Source organism: Sus scrofa, chromosome 18, assembly GCF_054392235.1.
Source record: "Sus scrofa isolate SSC_HxYL_T2T_F1_AM1 chromosome 18, Sscrofa_HxYL_maternal_Yorkshire_Landrace_v2.0, whole genome shotgun sequence".
Classification (NCBI taxonomy): Eukaryota; Metazoa; Chordata; class Mammalia; order Artiodactyla; family Suidae; genus Sus; species Sus scrofa.
In genome coordinates, this window is record NC_139400.1 from 24,638,163 (window position 1) to 24,661,998 (window position 23,836).

A 23,836-nucleotide genomic window follows, 5' to 3' on the forward strand; every position below is an offset into this window, starting at 1 on the left:
AAATCAGAGCTGCACTTGTGGCTTACGCCACAGCCACAGCTACCAGATTCCGAGCCACATCTGTGACCTATGCTGCAACTTATGGCAATGCTGGATCCTTAACCCATTGAGTCAGGCCAGGGATTGAACCCACACCCAACGTCAGGTCCTCAAAATATGGGAACTCCATGTTTAGAAAAGTTTTGACCAGAGATTCTGCTGTGGCTTCTTGAAGACTGTAGCCCCCAGCCCTACCCCACGAGAATCAATGTACTGACTGACCACCCCCCTTTTTTTCCTCTCCAGCACTTCACCAACCTGTGTACATCTTTGATATTGGTCTTAGTAATTTCTAACACATTGTTTTTTCATGAAAACCCTGACTTTAATTAAATAGTATCTTTGCAGTACGACACTAAAGAGGCACATTGTTCAGTGTTCTCTAGAAACCGACACACAAACTTAGCAAGCAAAAAGAGCTAACTGGCCAACCTTCTGATCTAAGCTACTTGCTCATTCCTTTCACATTCAGATGAAGAAAGAGCAACCGCAGTAATCAATACTAAATTTCTAGACACTAATGTACTACATCAAAAAAAAAAAAAGGTTGAGTTGGGGATCCAAATGATCACAGCCTATGACTTAAATATGTTAAACACTGAGCCAGAAAGAAACCAATAGGTGAATTTGGTGTGAATTATTGTCCTTTGTCCCAGACTTCATGGGATGCTTGATGACATTCTCTCCATGGGATGAGTAAAACTGCTAAAACCGCTATGATCTTTCTGTTACGAAGAGGGGCGGGGGGACTTGGGAAACAAGAATTATTTCAGAATTTTCAGTAAAAATCAGAAAAACTTACTTAATAATAAAATCAAAAATCTGTTGATTGATGCCAGTGGGGGAAAAACTCATGCAAAAACTGGAAATGTATTTAAAGTGTTCACATGTAACGTGTAATCCACAAATAAATTTAAAACACCTTGGCTTTTATTTCAAAGTTAATTCACTCTAAAATGACATTTTAGGAGTTCCCGTTATGGTGCAGCGGAAACGAATCCGAACTGGGAACCTCCATATGCCCCGGCTGCAGCTCTAAGAAGACAAAAACAAAATAAATAAATATAAATAAAATGAAATTTAAATCAGAGTAAAAACACATGGAGCCCAAAGGTACTACTAAGTAAGATAGGCTGGTTAAGCATGACTGCAAGTCATGGGAGATACAAGTGATGAGACCACATTGTTTTTTATTGTTGTTTTGTTTTGTTTTGTTTTTGTTTTTTGTCTTTTTTTGCTATTTCTTGGGCCGCTCCCGCGGCATATGGAGGTTCCCAGGCTAGGGGTCGAATCGGAGCTATAGCTGCCGGCCTACGCCAGAGCCACAGCAACACGGGATCCAAGCCGCGTCTGCAACCTACACCACAGCTCACGGCAACGCCGGATCGTTAACCCACTGAGCAAGGGCAGGGACCGAACCCGCAACCTCATGGTTCCTAGTCAGATTCGTTAACCACTGCGCGACCACGGGAACTCCATGAGACCACATTGTTAATGCTAAGAGTGAAAAAAAAAAAGCTTGCAACTATGGCATGGATATTTCCCAATGTCTTACTTAGATCTTTGGCTCTTTTCTGGCTAAAACTGATGTCCAATCTAGCTTGCCCTCATCATCACCATTTTTTTTCTGCTCTTAAACTAAAAACTAGATCTTCTTACCCATTAACCTTTTGATCATAAAACCTTTTAACACCCTATGTGTTTAAAAGGTTTTTTCCATTGACATGCAGTCAGACCTTCCATCTTCACAGCCTGCCCCTTCTCTCTGAATTCTTCCCCCAACAGGAAAGTCTCTCTCTCTCAAAATAATGCATTACAATATCAGATGGCTCTAATTATTGGTAAGTTCTTTTGCTGAGAAGGGATCTTCCTTCGACTCTTCAGCCTGAGTTCTTTTTTTTTTTGTCTTTTTGCTATTTCTTTGGGCCACTCCCGCGGCATATGGAGGTTCCCAGACTAGGGGTTGAATCGGAGCTGTAGCCACCGGCCTACGCCAGAGCCACAGCAACGCGGGATCCGAGCCGCGTCTGCAACCTACACCACAGCTCACGGCAACGCCGGATCGTTAACCCACTGAGCAAGGGCAGGGACCGAACCTGCAACCTCATGGTTCCTAGTCGGATTCGTTAACCACTGCGCCACAACGGGAACTCCAAGCCTGAGTTCTATATTCTACTAAAATAGGCTTAAAAGAGTTATCACATGGGTACTGTTCAAACTTCTCCAAGGAAATCACCATGTCTCCACCAAATCTTTCATCTACAGCCCTGTGAATCCCCTCCCTTGTATCACACTTTCTGGTTGCTTTTCTTCAATGCCAACTTCCAAAGCCTAAAAATCGCCTAGAAGCAAACACCTCATCATGCATACTGTCTAAACTCAAGTGAACTCTCAATGTTACTGGACAACCCATTGAGTCAACTGGCTTTTACTTTCTTGCTCAAAGAAAGATATTCCAAATGCTATTCATTCTCTTCAAAACGCCACATGGCTGCCTCCATCAGTGTAGGACCTCAGGTCAGCCCACCGAGGGCACTGACCATGCCCTGCCACCATTCCTCCTCTATGCCAGTGCTGGCTTCTGCCCCATCTCTCCATACCTCTCTCTTTAAAATCTGGACCCTGTCAACCTGAGTTTCCTAGAGTGGTTTCTCTCAATTATTTCCTCTCAGATAGCTGGGAGGGCGAGAGCCATGAGGAAATACTAACACATATAGACCATGAGTTGGGTGTTTTGTGGGCACTTTGTACACATTCTCTCATGCAACTGTTCCAGCTTTTTGATGGCTTTCCCCTAAGATCTCTCCATGCTAAATAAAGCTCTTCCTTTTTTAACTAAGGTATATTATTCATGCGTCTACCATATGCAAAATACTGTGCTTGGCAGTGGCACAAAGATGAATCACCCATTACTCCCTCACCCAAAGGATCTGAAGAGCTAGAAAGAGAAAGAGCCATATATGCAAATATAATGTTTTTAACAAGGGAGGAAGGAGAGGAGACATGAATAAAGTAGCAGTCGCTCTCCAGTTCCTAAATCAGAGCAGTGTTGCTGTGGCGCCACTTAGAAATTCCAAGCTGTTCACATGAATGATGGTCAAGTCCTGCGCCAAGTTTGGATGTGCAACGCTAAAGAAAGTTCTTTGTGGGGTTCCTGCTCTGGCGGAGTAGGTAAAGAACCTGGCTGCAGTGGTTCAAGGTGCAGCGGGTTAAAGGATCCAGCGTTGCTCCATCTGTGTCTGGGATGCAATCCCTGCCTGTAGGTGCGGCCATTGAAAAAATAAAAAGTCCTTTGTCCCATCTTTCCTTTTCGGCTATTGCCTTATTTCTCTGCTTCAATTCACTGATAATCTTCTTAATGTGTTTTACTCTATCTCACGTGGCAAATACTGCTTCCCTCCCAAAAGTGAAATTTGAACCTTACTTCTCAAATCAAAACTCCATCCTCTGAGAATATTAATGAGCTGATTATCACACAAAAAGGTTCTGTTGCTTTTCTTGAACAAGACCACATCCCCTCCATCTCCACAAAATTTGACATTGGTGACAACGCTTACTTGGTTATCTGTAGTAATAAATGAGTCTTAACTTATGTCTTTTTGACCAATCTTTATTTCCTGTTTTGCATATCTCACCAAAATGGAAGCATGCACCAAAGCATTCCTGGGATTTCCATTTTTTTATTCTTCCTCAGAAGAACTTTCTACTCTCACCACATCAGCTACCATTTTCCATAGTTGCTTTTATTTATAAATAGAGAGATGTTTTTATACACATATACACAGAAATAATGTAGCAAACAACTCTATCTACCACAGTGATTTAACAAATGCTAGTATCTGACTTACTAGTGTCATGCCTTTCTTTGCTTTAAGAAATGATAAAAACATACCTAAAGCACCACCCTCTCATCTCTTCCCTTTTTTAATACTTTGATTATATAGATATGTATTGAGAAACAATATATACTAATGTTCTGTATGCTTTTATTTATTTTATTTTTTATTTTTGTCTTTTTTCTATTTCTTTGGGCTGCTCCCGCGGCACATGGAGGTTCCCAGGCTAGGGGTTGAATCGGAGCCGTAGCCACAGGCCTACGCCAGAGCCACAGCAACGCGGGATCCGAGCCACGTCTGCAACCCACACCGCAGCTCACGGTAACGCCGGATCGTTAACCCACTGAGCAAGGGCAGGGACCGAACCCGCAACTTCATGGTTCCTAGTCGGATTCGCCAACCACTGCACCACGACGGGAACTCCTCTGTATGCTTTTAAAATGTATAATCAAGAAGCCACACATGAAAACATGATCAACATCATTAGCTAAGAGGGAAATGTACATTAAAACCACAATGAGATGCTGCCTCACACCCACTAGAATGTTTATCATAAAGATGGAGGGTCACAAGTGTCAGCAAGGATGTGCAGAAAAGTGAAACCGTCATACACTGCTGGTAGAACACAGCCGCTCTGGAGTTCCCGTCGTGGCTCAGTGGTTAACAAATCCAACTAGGAACCGTGAGGGTGCGGGTTCGGTCCCTGGCCTTGCTCAGTGGGTTAAGGATCCGGCGTTGCCACAAGCTGTGGTGTCGGTTGCAGACTCGGCTCGGATCCCGCGTTGCTGTGGCTCTGGCGTAGGCCAGGGGCTACAGCTCAGATCAGACCCCTAGCCTGGGAACCTCCATATGCCGCGGGAGAGGCCCTAGAAAAGACAAAAAAAAAAAAAAAAAAAAAAAAAAAAAAAAAAAAGAACATAGCTGGTCTGGCAAACAGTTTGGTCGTTCCAACACAGAGTTTCATTAGCATGTATTCCAGCAATCCCAATCCTAGGTACATACCCAAGAGAAATGAAAACATAATTATGTCCAGAAAAACTTGTACACAATGTTCACAGCAGCATTCAAAAGAGCCAGAAAGTGGAAATAACCCAAACACCCATCAGTTGAGGAATGGATAAATCAAATGTGCCATCTCTCTAAAACAGAATAGCATTTGGCAATAAAAAGAAATGAAGGACTGATAAACGCTACATGAACCTTGAAGAGATGCTCCACCTGCAAGAAGTCGGTCACAAAGGACCACACATAGGACCTCATTCATATGAAAGTTCCAGAAGAGATAAATTTATAAAGACAGAAAGTAGATTGGTGGTTGCCTAGGGCTGGAAAGGAGGGGAGCCTTGGGGGGTTGGTGGCTAAGGGTTTCTTTTAAGGGTTATGAAAATGTTCTAAAGTTGACCATGGTGACAGACACACAACTCTGTACATACACTGAAAGCCACTACACTGTGCTATTTGGAATAGGTGAATTATATGACATGTGAATTCTCTCTCAATAATGCTGGTTTATTTTTATATATATAAACATAGTATGCATGTATTGTTACAATTATATTACATATATTACATAATTTACAATGGTTATATTACAAATATATAATATAGTCTCTCACAACATACGCACTTAGTATTATATTTATTTAGCACAAGCTAGTTTACTGATCTTAACTGCTCGAGTGCATAGGGAGAAAATTCTACCAGATTTATCAGTTCCCCTACTTGTTTCTCTCTACTTGAAGTAGTGCGACAATGAACATCCTTGAACACGTCTCATTGCCTCACATGTGACAAATTTCCGGGCTAACCTTAAAAGGAGAATGGCTTCATTGTGAAATACGCACATCTTCAACTGTACCGGGTGTTTCCAAATTGATCCCAAAAAATAATACGGCAATTTATTCCCATTAGGCATGTACAAGAGTTCCTATCTCTTGTCCTCCTTGCCCGCACTTGGCGTTAGCAAGCGTATTAAGTTTTGCCAATCGATAGGTGTAAAATGGAATCTCACCAGGGTTTTACTTTTTCATTTCCCTGATTATTGGTAAGGTTGAGTGTTTTTCATAATTGACCATTCAGTCTTCTTCCTCTGGGAATTGCCTAGTCATATCCTTTGCCCATCTTCTATCGAGTAGTTTGTCTTCTTCTTATTGATTTGTGTGACTTCTGCTGAACCCTGGATGCTTATCTTTCATCACACGGAAGAGTTGCAAATATGTACTCTCAGTCTATGGTCTGGCTTTTCATTGTGTTTTTCATGTCTTTTGTTACAGTGAAGATTTTTATGTTAATATATTCCAAAGTGTCAGTCTTTTCTCTTAGGGCTTGTGATTTTTATGTCTTGTTTAAGCAATTTTTCCCTAGCAAATGTCACGAAAATAAGCATTTTGTCTTCTCCTATGAAAGTTTTAGAGTTTTGCTTTTTACATTTGGACCTACAACTCATCTGGAATTTATCTTTCTGTATGGTATGGGGTGAATATTTAAATCTTTTCATATGCATAGCCAATAGCTCTAGGTTCATTTACTGTCTATCAAATCCATCTTCACCCCTGTTAGTCAGTAATTTCAAATACATATTACCCATTATTTTCAAATACATATTACCCATTTTATAACCACCATGTATTAACTGACTCAGGCAAAAATCAAAACTATCTGGTATCAGGTTGTTAAGAGGATAAGCAAATGGTCTCTGAGTATCATTGGACAGATTGCTTACTAATTATAAAGGAGTTCTATCTCAAAATAGAGAGTTGGAAGAAGACTTTCATCAAGTGATCAAACTCAGCATCACCAATAACAGAAGAAATATGTACTTCCTACAGATAAAATGGAAAGTATACAACACTTCCCATGTAATAGTCTTGCCAAAATTTGCCAAGCTGAATCTAATCAGGAGTAATTAATTAGACAAATTAATTATGGAACAGTCTTACAAAACAACTGTGCTGCACTCTTTAAAAATACCAGTAAAAACAAAATAGGTGAAAGGACTATTCCAGATTACAGGAAATTAAATGGGCAGGACAAACCAAAATGTAATATACAACTCTTAGGTGGGTCACAAATTATTTTTAAAAGCCCAAAGTAAAAGATCTTTTTGTGTAATTGGAGAAATTTAAATAGCGACTGCATATTAAATAACATGACTATTATCAATATTAAACTGTGTGTGATAGCAGTACTAAAGCTATGTAAAAGAATGCTCTTATTTTAAGATGATACAGGCTAAAATATTTAGAAGTGTCTTGATGTGTGCAACATCGTGAGTGTTATAGATACATAAATATTTCTATAGTTTTATATAGATATGTGTATACACATAATATGTAATATGTATACATACACAGAGGGAGAGATTAAATAAATATTGGGAAATGCTAAGAACTGGCAAATCTAGGCGAAGGATATATTAGTTTTTATTATACTATTCTTTCAATGTTTTTCAATGTTTGAAATTTTTCTCCAAAAATGCTGCGAGTAAAAGCTATACTGTCTCTCCTGAATTCTGTCTTGAATTACTACTGCCTTTCAGACATTTCATCTTGGATGCCATTGTTATTTTAATATTAACCTATGATAAATACATTTCCTGACATAACCTCTCTTTTTTCTTTCTTATTCCTAGTAAGTTCTTTCAGTATCTACTTTAATTTTTTTTTTTTTTTTTTGGACACGCATCTTGCATGCTAAAGTTCCTGGGCCAGAGACTGAGCTCACGCCACAGCAGTGACAATACCAGATCCTTAACCCACTGAGCCACCAGGGAATTCCTCCCCTATTGTTTAGACTCCAAATATTGTAGTCAACTTGGAGGATACCAGGAGGTTGCTAATTAATAAATACTATAATGATTACTTATTAAAACATGTTACTCATTTTTATAATTATAGTTTAAAAAGGATTTCTCCCAAATAGTCTAAGAAGTAGAGCAAGAATGTTTAATTTTGTGAAGGAATAAGCTTGTTAATCTGTGAGGGACAAGGTAAGTCAAAGGATGACTTTTTTAAAAAGCTAGACCAAAGACACTCCTCATCAGAGAGAGTGAATACAGACTTGCTCCAATTTCAGACCTCTTAGATCAAAAAGCCATCAACTGACAAGACATCTTGGAGCCATAAAGTACAGCTGATCACGTATCAGGGCTTCTCCCAACCCAAGGCTCTGGGCTGCAAGTCATCGACACACAAAGCAGACCTCTAAACCTGCCAAAGCAAGTGCTGATGTAACACAGAGCATCTGCGCATGCACCCCAGCACTGGGCAGTAGTCCCTGACTCCTGGGACCTCTCAGGGTCATAACCAAGTTGTCTGGATTTCGTGAGAATTTGACCATAGTCGGAGCAACACAGAATCTTCCATCAACCAGCTTTCCAAAGAACATTTATTGTCTGCCTATGATGTGCCATTAACACCATTCTGCATGATGAGAGACAAAACATAAAAGCAACGTGGGCTCTGGGCCCAAGAAGGTCACAAGGAAAATGGTTAGGAAAACACCAAGTTACCACAGTGTCTGAGAAACAGAAATGCATGTCATACACAGACCAGGAAGCTGATCATTCTTTTTAGGAACAGGTTTTCCCGACAGGAACTCTGAAGGCTTGAATGGAACTTGACCAGGTGGACCAGAGCACCTGCAGGGCACACCGGCAAGAATTAAAAGCACGTTCCCAGGTGAAGAGGCATCAACAGCACACGATGTTCCGGCCTCTTGTGTGCACTGAGAAGCTAAAGGGTACAAGATGAGAAGGGAGTGCCACGCTGGAGGAGAAGCTCTTGACTACCATGCTAAGAAGAGCGTGAAAGGCCAAGCTGAAAGGTTTCGAGCCAACAGGAGACAACCATGTGTGCAGAGGAAGGGGTGTGTGAGTGTGTGAGTGTGCCTGTGTGTCAGTATTGAGACGACTGTGATTCAAAGGAGTCACTACTCAAAGGAAGTAACGCAAAGCACCAAAACCTGTGCCAAACATTATCTCATTTAATCCTCTCAAGAGCTTTATGATATCTATCTTAATTCCCTCATTTACAGAGCAGGCATCTAAGGCTTAAAGAGACCTATTAATCTCTCAAGGCCATGCAGCTGGTAAGCAACAAGGCTCCATTTCCCAGCACCTATTTTATTAGTACCTATTAACTCTGGCTTCATTCACTCCCTCAGAATTATTACTCCAGACTCTTCCCTGTGGATCCATATGGACCAGATCGAACACCCTAATACACTGCTTTTAGCGTATTACTTCTGTGCTCAAATCATCTCAACGGCTTCTCATTACCTATAGGAAAAGATCCAGATTCTATCATTAAATCTCTACTCTCCAAATTCCCAAACTGAGATCCTCAGAAAACACACTCTGAGGCAGTTTAGTATGCAGGATGTTTATTAAGGCGTATTCTTGGGATCAACACGCACAGCTTCTTTTCAGAGAAGCAATGGAAACCAAATGGAGCGGAGGGAGAGGTTAGGCCACAATGATGGCCAAATGACAGCATCAGCTAACACTGGGGGGAGCAATGGAGCTAGGATGGCCCTGTGGAATCCTCCAGAGTTTGGCTGAGACCGCCTGGCCTTTCTACTCCCTCACTGCTCAATGCGAGCCAACCCAAAAAGAGGCGTCTTGGGTGATGGGGCCCTTGGCAATTTTGGCAGTCCCTGAAGGGGCTGATAGCTAGAGTCCAGGGCACCAGCGCATCTGGTCTGATCTACAATACAATTATGAATGTTCCCCTATTTTAAAGTCTTCACAGGCTTCACTGCCCTTCCGACAAAGTCCAAACACATTAAGCATAGCCCACAAGTCTCCATGGGGAAACTGAGATTTGTGAAAATTATGTCGCTTGTACAGTATCTCGGAGGCAGCCAAAGTGGCTGAACAAAGGCAAGCTTTGATCTGACATCAAAGTTACTTCAAAAGTATCCATGATGTCATCAATAAAATGCCAACCTGAGGGTATGGAAAGGGACTCAAGCCAGGGATGGCTCAAGAAAGTCTATCCACAGCGACATTTTCCTACTGGCAGTTCTACCATCTACCTAGGTCCCAACAAAACATGACTATTAAATAGAGTGAATTAAGAAAGCCCCCTGGTAACTCCTTTGGATGTAAGCACTAAGCAAAATGACAAGGAATTTGGTTTTGAAATGGCCAAATTACCAGTTTCAGCGTAACCTCCATTGGAGCTTATAAATCAGAAGAAAATTCAACGAGCTGTGCAAAAAGGAAAATCACTGAACTCAACAGAAGGCATCATTCTGAAATGGGCCTTCAGTAGATGGAGCTCTCCCCTCTGAATCGGTGCTGAACCACAGAGCAGGGAAATCTGAAGAGCTGGAAACAGTCATTCAGACGAAGGTTCCGAACATTTGCACTGATTAAAATGCCAATCACCCTTCTCCTAAGAGCACTGGCATTAACCCTGGTGTGCCAGCCACGTTTCAACCCCGAATCATGTTATTATTAAACATGAACTGTGCACCAACAATGCCTTCAGCACCCTGACGAAAGAGACAGAGCCCCTGCCTAGTACTTTGCCATCAAACACGTGTTCTGAGAAAGACAGCAGAATGACTGCAAACTACTTCTGGATTTTATTTTCATGAGGAAAAAAGAAACCCTTCAAACTTCTTTTCCTGTAAATCGTAACACAATTTGGGACTTTATTATTAATGGGGAAATGTCCTTTATAATGACTGTTGTCATATCAATTAGGCTGATGACCAGGCTCTGTTTAATGAAGAGGTTATTTGATTCTATATGCTGGTATGACATTAGCATGTAATTGTGAGGTTGCAGAACTGGGCTGCCCTTAGATGCCAAAAAAAAAAACCCTTGTACCCAAATTTGGGCAAAGAGTTAGACATTACTCCCAAACAAAGATGGAAATGTTAAAATACCCAAATATAGTCCAACAAAAATATGCCTAACCCTCCAAATGCTCCACCACAACACACATTTTTTTAAATCAGGCTAACTAATGCTGGTCCATCACTTGTTGGGCAAGAAGAGCTCAATGCTAAGGACACACCAAGTATGAATCACAAATTCTGCACAGCCTGGAAGCTCTTCCAAGGCTTACAGTTAGATTGCCCACTGCAGAGCAGGACTAACTTTGGCCAGCAGCCAAGGAACAACTTCAAAAGCAACACGCCCTATAAACAAGCTCAATCAAAGACAGGTGATTATTATTTAAAGGCTCACTTTAAGATTTGGGTCCCACCTCTTCCTTTCAAAGGCCATACTTAGAAGTAAACTGTATTATTAGAGAGGAACAAAAAACTTGCAACTCAACACGAAGGGGGAAAAACTGCTCTATTACCGTGATTTACTCTGATTTTTTAAAGGCAGAAGAGAGACAGCAGGTGAGAACACACATTCAAGTATTTCAGTAGAAACAACAGTGCATGAGTTCCAAATAAACGATCATGTCCACCTGACACTGGGACACAGCTTTTCCGAAGCCAGCATACTTTTGTGACCTTGAAGCTAAGTCTCTCCTAATCTGATCATAATTTGCACCAAGAGGTACCTTCACTGGGGTATTTGATGTTGGGATTTTTGTTCAAATGACTTTCTGGGGAATGTCAATTCATGTCTAGATGAAATGTAAAGACCAAGAAATTGTTCTACTTTTGCTGATGCTGAGTCCTGAAAACATTAAATCCGTAGATACATAATCTGTGATAAGATCTAGTTAAAATTCTGCAAGTGTAAGGATGTGCTAAGTGCACTGGCAGAGGTCAGGAAAAGGGAAATGTTTTTATAATGCATCAATAACAGCGAATATTTCTATTTAACAAGAATTCTCAAGTTTAATGACATCCCCAACTATAAAAGACCATTTAATGATAAAGAGATTCAATGAGGAGCAACCATCTATAGATGATAGAAAGATGCTTCAACTTCCTTACATTTGATAAACATTTTTTTTTTTTGTCTTTTTTGTTGTTGTTGTTGCTATTTCTTGGGCCGCTCCCGCGGCATATGGAGATTCCCAGGCTAGGGGTTGAATCAGAGCTGTAGCCACCGGCCTACACCAGAGCCACAGCAACGCGGGATCCGAGCCGCGTCTGCAACCTACACCACAGCTCACCGCAACGCCGGATCGTTAACCCACTGAGCAAGGGCAGGAACCGAACCCGCAACCTCATGGTTCCTAGTCAGATTCATTAACCACTGCGCCACGACGGGAACTCCATGATAAACATTTTTAATAAACTATTTGAGGACTTTTCCTTTGTATCCAAAAATGACTCTACAGATGTAAGATATGAGGTTTAACTGCTTCTTACAGAAGCAAATATGAGTTTACACTAATGTCCACATATTCTTTTGCCAAGTTCCTTTTGATACAAAGGACATCTTTAAGATGGCTGATTTAACTTATGTATGCATATTTTTATAAGTATGTGTATATATACATATAATTTATAATCTATAGCCAAAAAAAAAAAATAGAACAAAGTTAACTGACCCAAGGATAGCCAGTATTTGTAACTTTAGCCTCTTTTTTTTTTTTTTTTTTTTTTTACTTATTTTTGTCTTTTCTAGGGCCACATCCAAGGCATATGGAGGTTCCCAGACTAGGGGTCGAATCAGAGATGTAGCCGCCAACCTATGCCAGAGCCACAGCAACACCAGATCTGAGCCGCGTCTGCAACTTACACCACAGCTCACGGCAACGCCGGATCTTTAACCCAGTGAGCGAGGCCAGGGATTGAACCCGCAACCTCATGGTTCCTAGTCAGATTCGTTAACCACTGAGCCATGACGAGAACTCCTAGCCTCTTAAGACCATAACCTCATTCCATGCAGTGCTGGTCCTAAACTTAATTAAGATGGAAGATGTTGACCTAGCACAATTTAAACGGTTTAGACCTATTGATGCTAATGTGCATTTCAAACATTAAGTTTGACTACCTTCTTTTGGGGGCTTTAGATGTACTTACCCAATCAGAAGACAAAGTAAGACAGTAGACAGAGACCCACGTACACACAACATAAAACACATATAGAACAGAGAAGAAATTCACACACATGCAGACATATATTCCTCAATCTTAAGGTGCTTTTAATAATTCTATTCAATACTCTAATCTCCCTAACGCGTTTCTTTTTCTAATATGCTTTCTTCTCTCCCTCCTCTGACATCCTGTAAGATTTAGGTCCTGATAAGAAAAGCCTGAGCTACCTTAAAACACATGCCTGACACATTATGACGATTCCTGCAGGCTAAATGTGGGGTGCTCATGGACATAAAACCACTTCAAAAGCACACTCACTGCATATTGGCTCAGCAGGATGGGCTGTCTGGAGGTGGGGAAGAAATGCAAAGGTGTTAAGCCAGCAGGCCCAGGTAAAATAGTGTTTCATTCCTTAGCCCCGAAAAGATACCCCTTGAAAATCTATATGCTTAGTCTCTATGTCTTTATTTGTAACAACAAGGCTAGTACTTCTGAATATTCTCCTAAGGAAATCATACAGATAGGCTATGTAACAATGATAAAAAAAAAACGAGGAAAATGCAAAATTCTTTAAAAATGGTAACTGTCATCAGGTCTCCCAGCAAGAAAGGTCTAGTCATTTCTAGTTCTTTCATTCATTTTCCCTCCCTAGCCCTGCAAAGCTAACTAACCCAGAGCCATGAAGAGCGAAGTATTTCCAATGCTTATCAGGCTGGCCAAAAGTAGCATTCCTCAGAACACCAGATCCCTGGGGCAATTAAAGTGTAGAGAACAGAAAGGAGGAATTAATTGAATGACCACAGCTTCCCAAATGAGTAAGGCTGAACAAGGCTCGTTGGTAACATATACGTTCCACAGTAAGAAAAGTCGAGCAGGGGTCAGGAGGAGGATAGAAGAAAGTCACACTGTGCTCTGAGCTAGGGATCGCGAAAGGTCATCACGGAAATGCTCGGAAAAGCAAAAGCAAGTCAACTCCTCTGGCCATTTGTGGAAGCATTTTGAACATAAAGAAATACCGCCTCCGGCACATTCTGCTTCTCAGAGCTGGTGCTACTCCACGTGACCGCAGGGCGGAGCAGACATTACCTGCAGCCCTGCTCTCCTTGGGCAGCAGGCAGGTTCAGCACTGGGAATGGATTAATTAAGTCAGGGTAAACCGAACACTGTTAAAATCCTGGTATTTTGACGCCATCAGAACAGTAGCTCTGTCGGCGGAAAACAAAAACTTCAATCAAGTGGCAATAAAGCTTGATCATTCTGTTGTTGTCTTTTAGCTAAACATTTCTGAATTTGCTAGGTGATCGTATAATTCCCGATGAGCAATGGGGAGGCACAGCCCAGGAGTAAGGACGATGATGATTTATCTATATCCTAACCTACTGGGAGGTTTATCTGATTTTGATTACACTTCTCTTTTATGCAGTCACTCAAGATAGCTCCAGCAAAAGAAAACTGTCTACATAAGATGGTCCTAACACAGGCTACCTACAGTGCTTCAGAAAGGGCTTTTGGGGAGTTCTCGCTGTAGCTCAGCAGTAACGAACCTGACTCGTATCCACGAGGACATGGGTTTGATCCCTGGCCTTGATTAGTGCGTTAAGGATCCAGTGTTGTCATGAGCTGTGGTGTAGGTCACAGATGCAGCTCAGATCCGGCGTTGCTGTGGCTGTGGCGTAGGCCGGTGGCTAAGCTCCGATTCAACCTCTAGCCTGGGAACTTCCATGTGCTGCAGATGTGTGCCCCCCGACCCCGAAAAGAAGGCTTTTGGTCTCATAAGGCAGCAAATATTAAAATATCCAAAAATAAATAAGAACCACTGATACCTGTTTGACCACCTTCTCTTAGCCTCACAGTCCCAGAATCCATGGCTAACGTCACCAATCTATGAAAACATAGAATTCACACAGGGGAAGACTGAAAAGAATGTGGGACGCAATATAACATTTAGTACAATATAGGGGCATTAGGGTCAGACTGATTCAGGTTCAAACCCAACCCTTGCTACTTGGTAGCTAAGGAGTAAAACAGGGACAGCACATTAAAATGTAGGTAAAATAAGAACACAGAGCTTAGAACAAAAGGAATCCTAAGCCAAGACTGCCACCTCTAACCACCACCACCTACATCAGCACCACCTCTACCACCACCACACTAACTTCATCATCACCACCAGCACCGACACCATAACGATAGAGGACACAAACAATTAAAGGAGACCAAGTATACATGTAGAAATCAATTATTAAGAATGAGCCAACTGGAGTTCCCCTTGCAGTGCAGTGGAAACGAATCTGACTAGGAACCATGAGGTGGCAGGATCAATTCCTGGCCTCACTCAGTGGGTTAAGGATCCAGCACTGCTGTGAGCTGTGGCGTAGGTCGCAGGTGTGACTCAGCTCTGGCGTTGCTGTGGCTGTGGTGTAGGTTTTCAGCTGTAGCTCCAATTAGACCTATAGCCTAGGAACCTCCATATGCCGTGGGTGCGACCCTAAAAAAAGCAAAAAAAAAAAAAAAAAAGAATGAGCAAATATCCTACTAAACTCACTAGTAGGATTATTGCTAAAACTGAACCCAATAAAGGGGAACACAGAAGCCCAAGGTGAAGGCCTCATCACAAAGAGGGCTAGAGGAACCTAACTCAAGTTTGATCAAATCCAAGAGTAAACAACCCCAGAATGAGGGCAAGAGGAGCTGTCCTAAGAACAAACTTGAGGCTCACAGCATCCACTCTAGGACATGCATACTGGCATCAGGGGACTGTGCCCTCTCACAACTCAGTCCAAGCTGAAGATTAGAATACTGCTTAACATTCCTATCACATATTAGGTTAACTAAACCATGGATACATTCATTTTTAACAATTGATACTGTCAATTGATAATGGTTGCAGCCTAAATGAAGGCTTTCTGTACAAGCAGATACAAAACTAATTTCAACTACAGAGAACTATATAAAACTGTGTTTTATTTACATGCTAGAATCCCAGGAAAAGGTTTCTTTCCCTAACGTTCCCTCTAGCTCTAAGAACTTTTCACTTTGTATTTTATCCATACAGAAAGGAATTACAGGAGGCAAAAAGAACCAAAAGAAATTTCGAGATATATATACCCTTTGGACTACTAAATTAAAAATACAATCCCAGAAAACGGGAAGGGTAAAAACATGTTTTTTAATGTTTTAAAGCAAGAGAGACCCAAGAGGTGATCCAATGGGCAGAAATTTAGTTACATTGGTTCACAATGCTCAAAAATTAAGCATTGGAACATGTGCCATAAATTAAAAAAAGTATTTTTTTAAACCATGATCTTGAAAACTTGCTGAGTTCTGTGAGGTATCTGCACAGCTGCCCATGGACGTAGTACAGATCATGCAAGAAAACAGCATGGGATTTGGAATTGAAGTCTACCCTGAAGAACTCAATCTACTCTCTCTACTGGGTAGCTCTGTGCCTTTGTGTACATCACTCTCAGCTTCAGTTTCTTCATCTGTGATGTAGGAACAAAAGGAGATAAAGCACAAGAAAGAGCTTCACAAGCAGTCACTCACTCGATTCGGGTATTAACTACATTGAGAATACCAGAGCAGACTCACACTTGAGATGCTTTTAAAAGTCTTGGACACATGGTATCCTCAAGATAATATGTATCTTGCTTACAATCTCAGCATCTAACACAGTGTCTTGCCCACAGTAGTCACACAAATATTTGCCAAGTTGAGGTGGATGGAGAGGTGGGTAGATGGATGGAAGGACGTGCTTTCTTTCTCTTTGGCTAGCTCTAAATTATACTCCCATGACCATCTTAGAGTGGTGCATTTGCCCTAGAAGGCACATAAAAGTCATATTCAGCAAACATGAAATTGTAACACTAACATTTGTTAGTAAGTCTTGGATTATTTTACCATGATCTGAATAGAGAAGTCACAACAAGTAGCAAATTTTTTACATTTTCCCCAACCTCTCTATACCTTCTCAAATATCTGCTAATGGTCTTAACGATTATTATCCTAGATCGTTTCCCTCTTCCTTCATATTTAATACAGACCATTGCCTAAAAACACAAAATTATGTTTTCTCGACATTTGCTCTACATACATCATTAAAACTTTACGACCAAATCAACATTGTATGATGTTAATACAAAGTTTCTAGAGCCTCAAAAACACTGAAAATTCTGCCTTAGACAAAATAAAGATATAATACCAAACTTTTCTCTTTTTCCATTCAGCCTCTTATTCAATAAATAATTCGATGTGCCAGCCACTGAGACGACACCTATCTGACTTTTCAACAAATGATGCTAGGAAAATTGGTTATCTGCAAGCCAAAGAATGAAGCCAGACCCTTATCTAACATCATCTACAAAAATTAATTAAAAATAAGGACCTAAATATATAAACTTAAAACTACAAACCTTTTAGAAAAAAACATAGGGCAGAAGTTTTACACTGGGTTTAGCAATAATTTCTTGGACATCTCATCAAAGGCACAGAGAGCAAAAAATAATAGGAAAATTGGACTTCTTAAAAATTAAAAAATCATGCATGTCAAAAGACAATTATCAACAGAGCAGAAAGGCAACCCAAGAAATGGGAGAAAGTATTTGCAAATCATACATCAGATAAGGGGTTAATATCCAGAATATATGGAGAACTCCTAAAACCCAACAACAAAACAACAAACAACATGATTTGAAAGTAGGCAAACGACTTGAATAAAAAGATACAAAAACAGCCAATAATACTGCCCATGAAAAGATGCTCAACATTACTGATCAATAGGGAAACGGAAATCAAAACTACAATGAGGTTAAACTTCACACCTATTAGATGGACACTATTAAAACACATACACACACACAGATGATATAACGAGTGCTGGCAAGGATGTAGAGAAATTGGAACTCTTGTACAGTGTTGAGGGGAAATATAAAATGGCACAGCCACTGTACCAAAAAATTACAAACAGAATTACCCTATGAGCCAGCAAGTCTTTAACTTCTGAGTATAGACTCAAAGGAATTAAAAGCACAGTCTCAAAGAGACAGTCAGACACTTGTGTTCACAGCAGCATTATTCATAATAGCTAAAACGGAGGCAATCCAAATGTCCATTGAAGGATGAATGGGTAGGCAAAAGTACTATATACATACAAGGAATAATATTAAGCTTTAAAAGGGAAGGAAATTTTGATAGATGCTACACCATGGATACGCTGTGAATACATGATGCTAAGTAAAATAGATCGATCACAAAGACGCACTGTATGATTTCACTTATACGAGGTACTTAGAGCATTCGAAATCAGAGACAGGACGACAAAACGGTGGCTTCCAAGGGCTGTGGAGAGCAAAGAAGAGAGTTACTGTTTAACAGATACAGTTTCGGTTTTACAGTTTATCAAGACGGATGGTAGTAATGGTGGTACAGCGGCGTGGGCGTCGTAACTGGTGACCTGAACGAAAGCTGGAGCCTTCCAGCGAGAGAGAAACGAGAGGGTTTCAGAGATCTGAGGGGGTGCAATTGTTAAACTCGAGCAATTAATATGGAACTTTTTAAAGTGGAGCATCTGGAATGCTAATATTCAGACGTCACTAAGCAAGAGGACACATCCAGCGCTGAGTTAAGCAAAGACACAGAACTCAATAATGTTGGCATCACTGCAAGGGCCAAACTCATTTCTACGAACACTGACAACTCATGGAAACGTTCAGAACTTGAGTTGTGGGTCAGAGGTGATGCCCTGCCAGCGGTCTTTCCACAAATGCAGTGCGATCCGAGTAATGAGGGGGAACGGATACTGAAGAGGCAGGAGTAGAGACACAGTCCTTTACAGACCTCGAAAAACTCCCAATCTCTCAAGGCAAGAAATGCCAAAGGATGGTGTGCGTGTTTCCCAGGAATAAAAAGATTTCTTCCTTTCATTCCAGAAATATTACTATATCTTGTTACTCAAAATTGTGGTCCACACAAAATTGCTATCACCTGAGAGCATGCTAGAAATACAAATTTTCTAGCCCCACCCCAGAACTACTGAATACAAGTCTGCATTTTAAAAAGTCAAAGGGAGTTCCCATTGTGGTTCAGCAGTAATGAACCTGACTACTACCCATGACGATGCAGGTTTGATCCCTAGCCCCAATCAGTGGGTTAAGGATCCAGCTTTGCCATGAGCTGTGGCATAGGTTGCCAGATTACAGTCCAGATTCCATGTTGCTGGGGCTGTGGTGCAGGCTGGCAGCTCCAATTCAACCCTAGCCTGGGATCTTTGATATACAGTGGGTGCAGCCCTAAAAGATAAATAATAAATAAATATTTTTTAAATTACAAAAATTAAAAGATCAACAGGAGATTTATACTCATTAAAGCTTAAGAAGCACTGAATTAGAGGTTTGGTCCATGACTCACCTCCCTAAAGCTAAGATGTACACATCAGCCTTGGTGCCTCCAGACCTGAAGGGGTAACTCAACAGCCACCTTCAAATTTTGCAGCTTACAAAGCAGTACATCCTGGTACTTGCTGGCAATTAAGTCCAGGGTCAAAAGCTAACTACCAGATTCCCTGCATTCAGTAGGCCAGACTACTTAGGCAAAACTAATGTAATTATGATCTGTTCTCGTTTTAAATACTTTCCAGAGGAAAAAAATCTCATTTCCACTACACATGTATTTAGTAGAACAATAGATAATTTACATACTTATAACTCATCCCCAGTTTTGTAGTTTCCCAAAGGGCTTTGCAAAGTCCTTAATTATATATTAGTCTGGAACAACTATTTCATTAGCTAATTTTCTGCCCACCCTCTTTGTCAGGTGAAAATGTGTTACCACGGTTCTTAGAAGAGACACGGTTAATGTGTTTTGGATAGTGATTTGCTTAAAAGGGGTAATTAATATTCCTACTTCCAAAATAAACACATCTATTAAAATAATGCATTCAGGAATAGATTAAAAGGTTAAAGAAGCTAAACTTACATCAAAATGTAGACAAAACCAAAAAAAAGTCATGCAAAAAGCGATGTATATATTATTTAATACCTTTTTTTTAATCTTCAATGAAGAAGATTCAGACTGATGACTTATCCTCTCATTAGTTAAAGGACACAGAGCACTGTCCATTTAAGACCAAGTTTTAAAACACCTAAAATCCTAAGAGGTTAAACAACTGACTGAATGGACAGCGTAGAAAATAGATACTTCCCTATATTGGATCAGTATTAATACGAAAACCACTACAAAGAGGCTCGAGTGCTTCAGACTGCCCAACACACACGTGCACTTGGCATCAAGAAACATCATAAACAGGGAGTTCCCGTCGTGGCGCAGCAGTTAACGAATCCGACTGGGAACCATGAGGTTGCGGGTTCGGTCCCTGCCCTTGCTCAGTGGGTTAACGATCCGGCGTTGCCGTGAGCTGTGGTGTAGGTTGCAGACGCGGCTCGGATCCCGCGTTGCTGTGGCTCCGGCGTAGGCTGGCAGCTACAGCTCCGATTCGACCCCTAGCCTGGGAACCTCCATATGCCGCGGGAGCGGCCCAAAGAAATAGCAAAAAGACAAAAAAAAAAAAAAGAAACATCATAAACAAACAGCAGTGTTAACTAAGATTCTTAGGCACATGGTGGAGTGGCATCAAAAATCACGCAACTCTTCCAGTTGGTTCAAAGAACACTTGAAGGAGTTCCCGTTATGGTGCAGTGGAAACAAATCCAACTAGTACCCATGAGGATGCGGGTTCGGTCCCTGCCCTTGCTCAGTGGGTTAACGATCCGGTGTTGCCGTGAGCTGTGGTGTAGGTCGCAGACACGGTTCAGATCCGGTGTTGCTGTGGCTGTGGTGTTGGCTGGTGGCTCTAACTCTGATTCGACCCCTAACCTGGGAACTTCCATATGTCCATATGCCCCAAGTGTGGCCCTAGAGAAAAAAAAAAAAACAAAAACCTTGTAAGACATTTTTATAACATGTACCTCTTCCTGCACAAGTAGACTTCAACCATGAACCTATGGCTACACACAGCTCCTCCCATCACCACTCTGAGGTCTCACACCTTCTCATTTTCTGTCTCATTTTCATTCTATGTGTATTTTACTCCCTGCATCTATCTGTTCTTCTTCCCTTCCTTCTTATGTCCCTAGCACACAATTCATTTCCCAGAATACCCACCAGCTACCAATCTGTACACATCACTATCTCTCTACTCATCCTCTCATTGTCTAGTTTACTAACACATCACGTCAACACAAAAGAGGAACGAAACCCCCCAAGAGGTGTCGTGGAAGGCAAAGAGGGCCCTGAGACAAACGTTACTTACTTGTTATGGCCAACAAGTGCTGAAACGAGGAGAAAGAGGTCAAAAGTAATTCCTCAAAGAGATATGGCTTTGGATGCTAAAATGATGAAGTGAAAATGAAAAAAAAAAAAAAAGAGAGAGAGAAACTATAAACTCGTTACAATGATCTGACATTAGCATGCTGCTGTAAAAAAGAATAGCAAGAATTCTTAAGAAAAAAATGGAGAGAGTACCCTTCAGCCAGTAGGGTGACTTCTTAATACCCTGTTGTTTATAAGTATTAGGAATCACTTACTATTGGTTGCCCCCAAATTAACCAGTGCCAAGTGAGCAGAGGAGCAGAGTGAGCAACCAACCAACCTAGTATGGAGATGTTATCTACAGAAGTTATCAACCTAGTAAAGAGATGTTTTCCAGGTAAGAATCTACCAGCTAAGTACTCATCATATTATTATAAATTCTTACATTAGATAATACAACAAATAATCCAGAAATCTAAAGTCTCGATTTCTCTAGGATCATCAAGCAGCAGGATTTAAAAATTTTAGGACTAAACCTAATCCAAGGTCTTATCATATCATGTCTGAGCAACCTTAATAGTCTTCTAACTGCTTCTCCTGCCTCCAGTCCCATTTTTCTACAGGCAGCTCATAATTCTTCAGTGCCACTAATCCCGCCCGCTGCAGCCCTATCTTGAGTGGAAACTCTAAATGCATATAAAAGCACTAAGTATTACGCCTAACACACAGATGGTATTCATTAAGTGTCCATTTACTATGAATCTTTGGCTGGCATTCCAAGGCCCTCAAAAATCTGGCTCCTACGTCCCTCTCAAATTTGAATGGTGACTATGCCCTCAAAGGAACCATCTACTGCAAACCAAGTAACTCTCTGTAACCAGAACATGCCACGTGCACGCTATCTCTATGTTCCCTGTTTGGAACATAATGCCACGCGACCCTCCACCTTTTCCCGTCCTTAACTCAATCCTACTCTACTGTCCAAGTGCTCTATCCCCGGGCAGCCCGGCTCGCACCTCACCTCCACGTGAGGCTTTTTCTCAAAGGGCCCAACTTCACTCCTGTGATATCCAAGAGTATATTTTATCTACTGTCACACACGAGGTATGCCTCTCTTTCTGTGAATATTAGGCGCAACTTTAAACCACTGAAATAAAATTTCTGCAGTGGATCAAAATGAGTTTCATAAGGGAAGCAACATCTCAGTGTGGAAACTCCCTGTGCCCAGAATTCCAACAACAATCGTCTTTGTGTCTCTCGTCAATAAGGCCACATCTTGCATACAAAGGAGCTTAATGAACACGTGATGAGAGAGCTTCCAAGTCCCTGACCATGTGTTATTTCTTGATCTGGACATCGATTACCTATATATTTAGTTTGTAAAAACAGATGAAAAATAGACACTGACAACACGGACACATTCTGGTATTCTTTAAAAAAAAATACAAAATAAACAGGTAGAGAAGTGCAAGTGAGGAAGATGACAGAGGAAAACCTAAGGTATATAATCTGTACAAAGGAAATAAATTAATTCTCAAATATTGGCCCGGTACCATCTCGGGAGTTCCAGGTACCCAGTTATCTTCGAGGGTATTTAAGAATGTTTACCTTTAGTGGTTTAAAAGCTATTAATCACTTTCACCTTTTTAACAAGGTATAGTTCGGCTGAAATAATAACTATAAACTAAAAACGTCAACATTTCAGAGGGTAATACAGACATAATTCATAGCAATACCAGGAGGACCAGCTAATTACCTGAATAAAGCACTTTGGAAATGTAAATGGTATATAAATTCTAAATGATGATGATAATGATGGTTGAGTTATCAATATTTTAACCTTTATAAATGTAATTTAAAACTAATAAACACCTAAATACCGCTTTACATTCTCTGATCAGTTTAGAGATAGTAATTAAGCCACAGGTCATCCTGAGAAACATGTGCAGATAATTCCATTTAGAGAAAATGGAAGTGAAGTCACTACGTTAGGCTCACTCCGACAGCAACTACAGGGAATCCAATTCTCTCCGGTCCTCGGGACTTCAACTGAGAAGGTGGAACCTGCAGAAATAAACCTAAGAAGACCACAAACACTCAACTTTTTCCTTTTGCTTCTCGCTCCCTCTGGAAACCTGGCTTCAAGAAGGAAAGAATTTCCTTCTTGAAGAAATTCCCTCTGGAAAGGGAATGTTATTAGGACGACAAGCTGGCCCTGCTATGTTCTGGGCTACCCCAAAAGTCCAACACACCTGAATAAAGCAAGGGCAGAGAGCCAGTGTAAAATAAAGAACAAGGTTCACATGCGAGGATACAAAGTCACCAAGACCCGAGTTTGAAAGGGATTATCGATAACCCTGTTAGGCTGACAGAACCGTATTTCCTCATAGGACCGTGTGTACCCCTTTACCCTCACACCGATGCTGGAATCTACTGAAAATGGCACCCATGCTTAAGCATGAACTAGAATGAGGAGGCGGCTTGAGCCACGTGAAATACATCTTAACCTGGGAGGCTGTGGCCCTTACAGTCCCTTGTGATGTTCAAGTCCATGAGTTCCCATAGTGGCTCAGCAGGTAACGAACCCCTGACCAGCAGCCGTGAGGACACAGGTTCAATCCCTGGCCACACTCAGTGGGTTAAGGATCCGACGTCATCGTGAGCTGTGGTGTAGGTCGCAGATGCGACTCAGA

The 23,836-nt window shown here is 41.1% G+C and overlaps 1 protein-coding gene across 9 annotated transcripts in view; it reads right to left on the minus strand.

The window, feature by feature from the left end:
- Window positions 1-23,836, minus strand: part of EXOC4 (exocyst complex component 4) — a 799,095-nt gene that overhangs the window by 636,578 nt on the left and 138,681 nt on the right. The gene's annotated exons all lie outside the window — the stretch shown is intronic.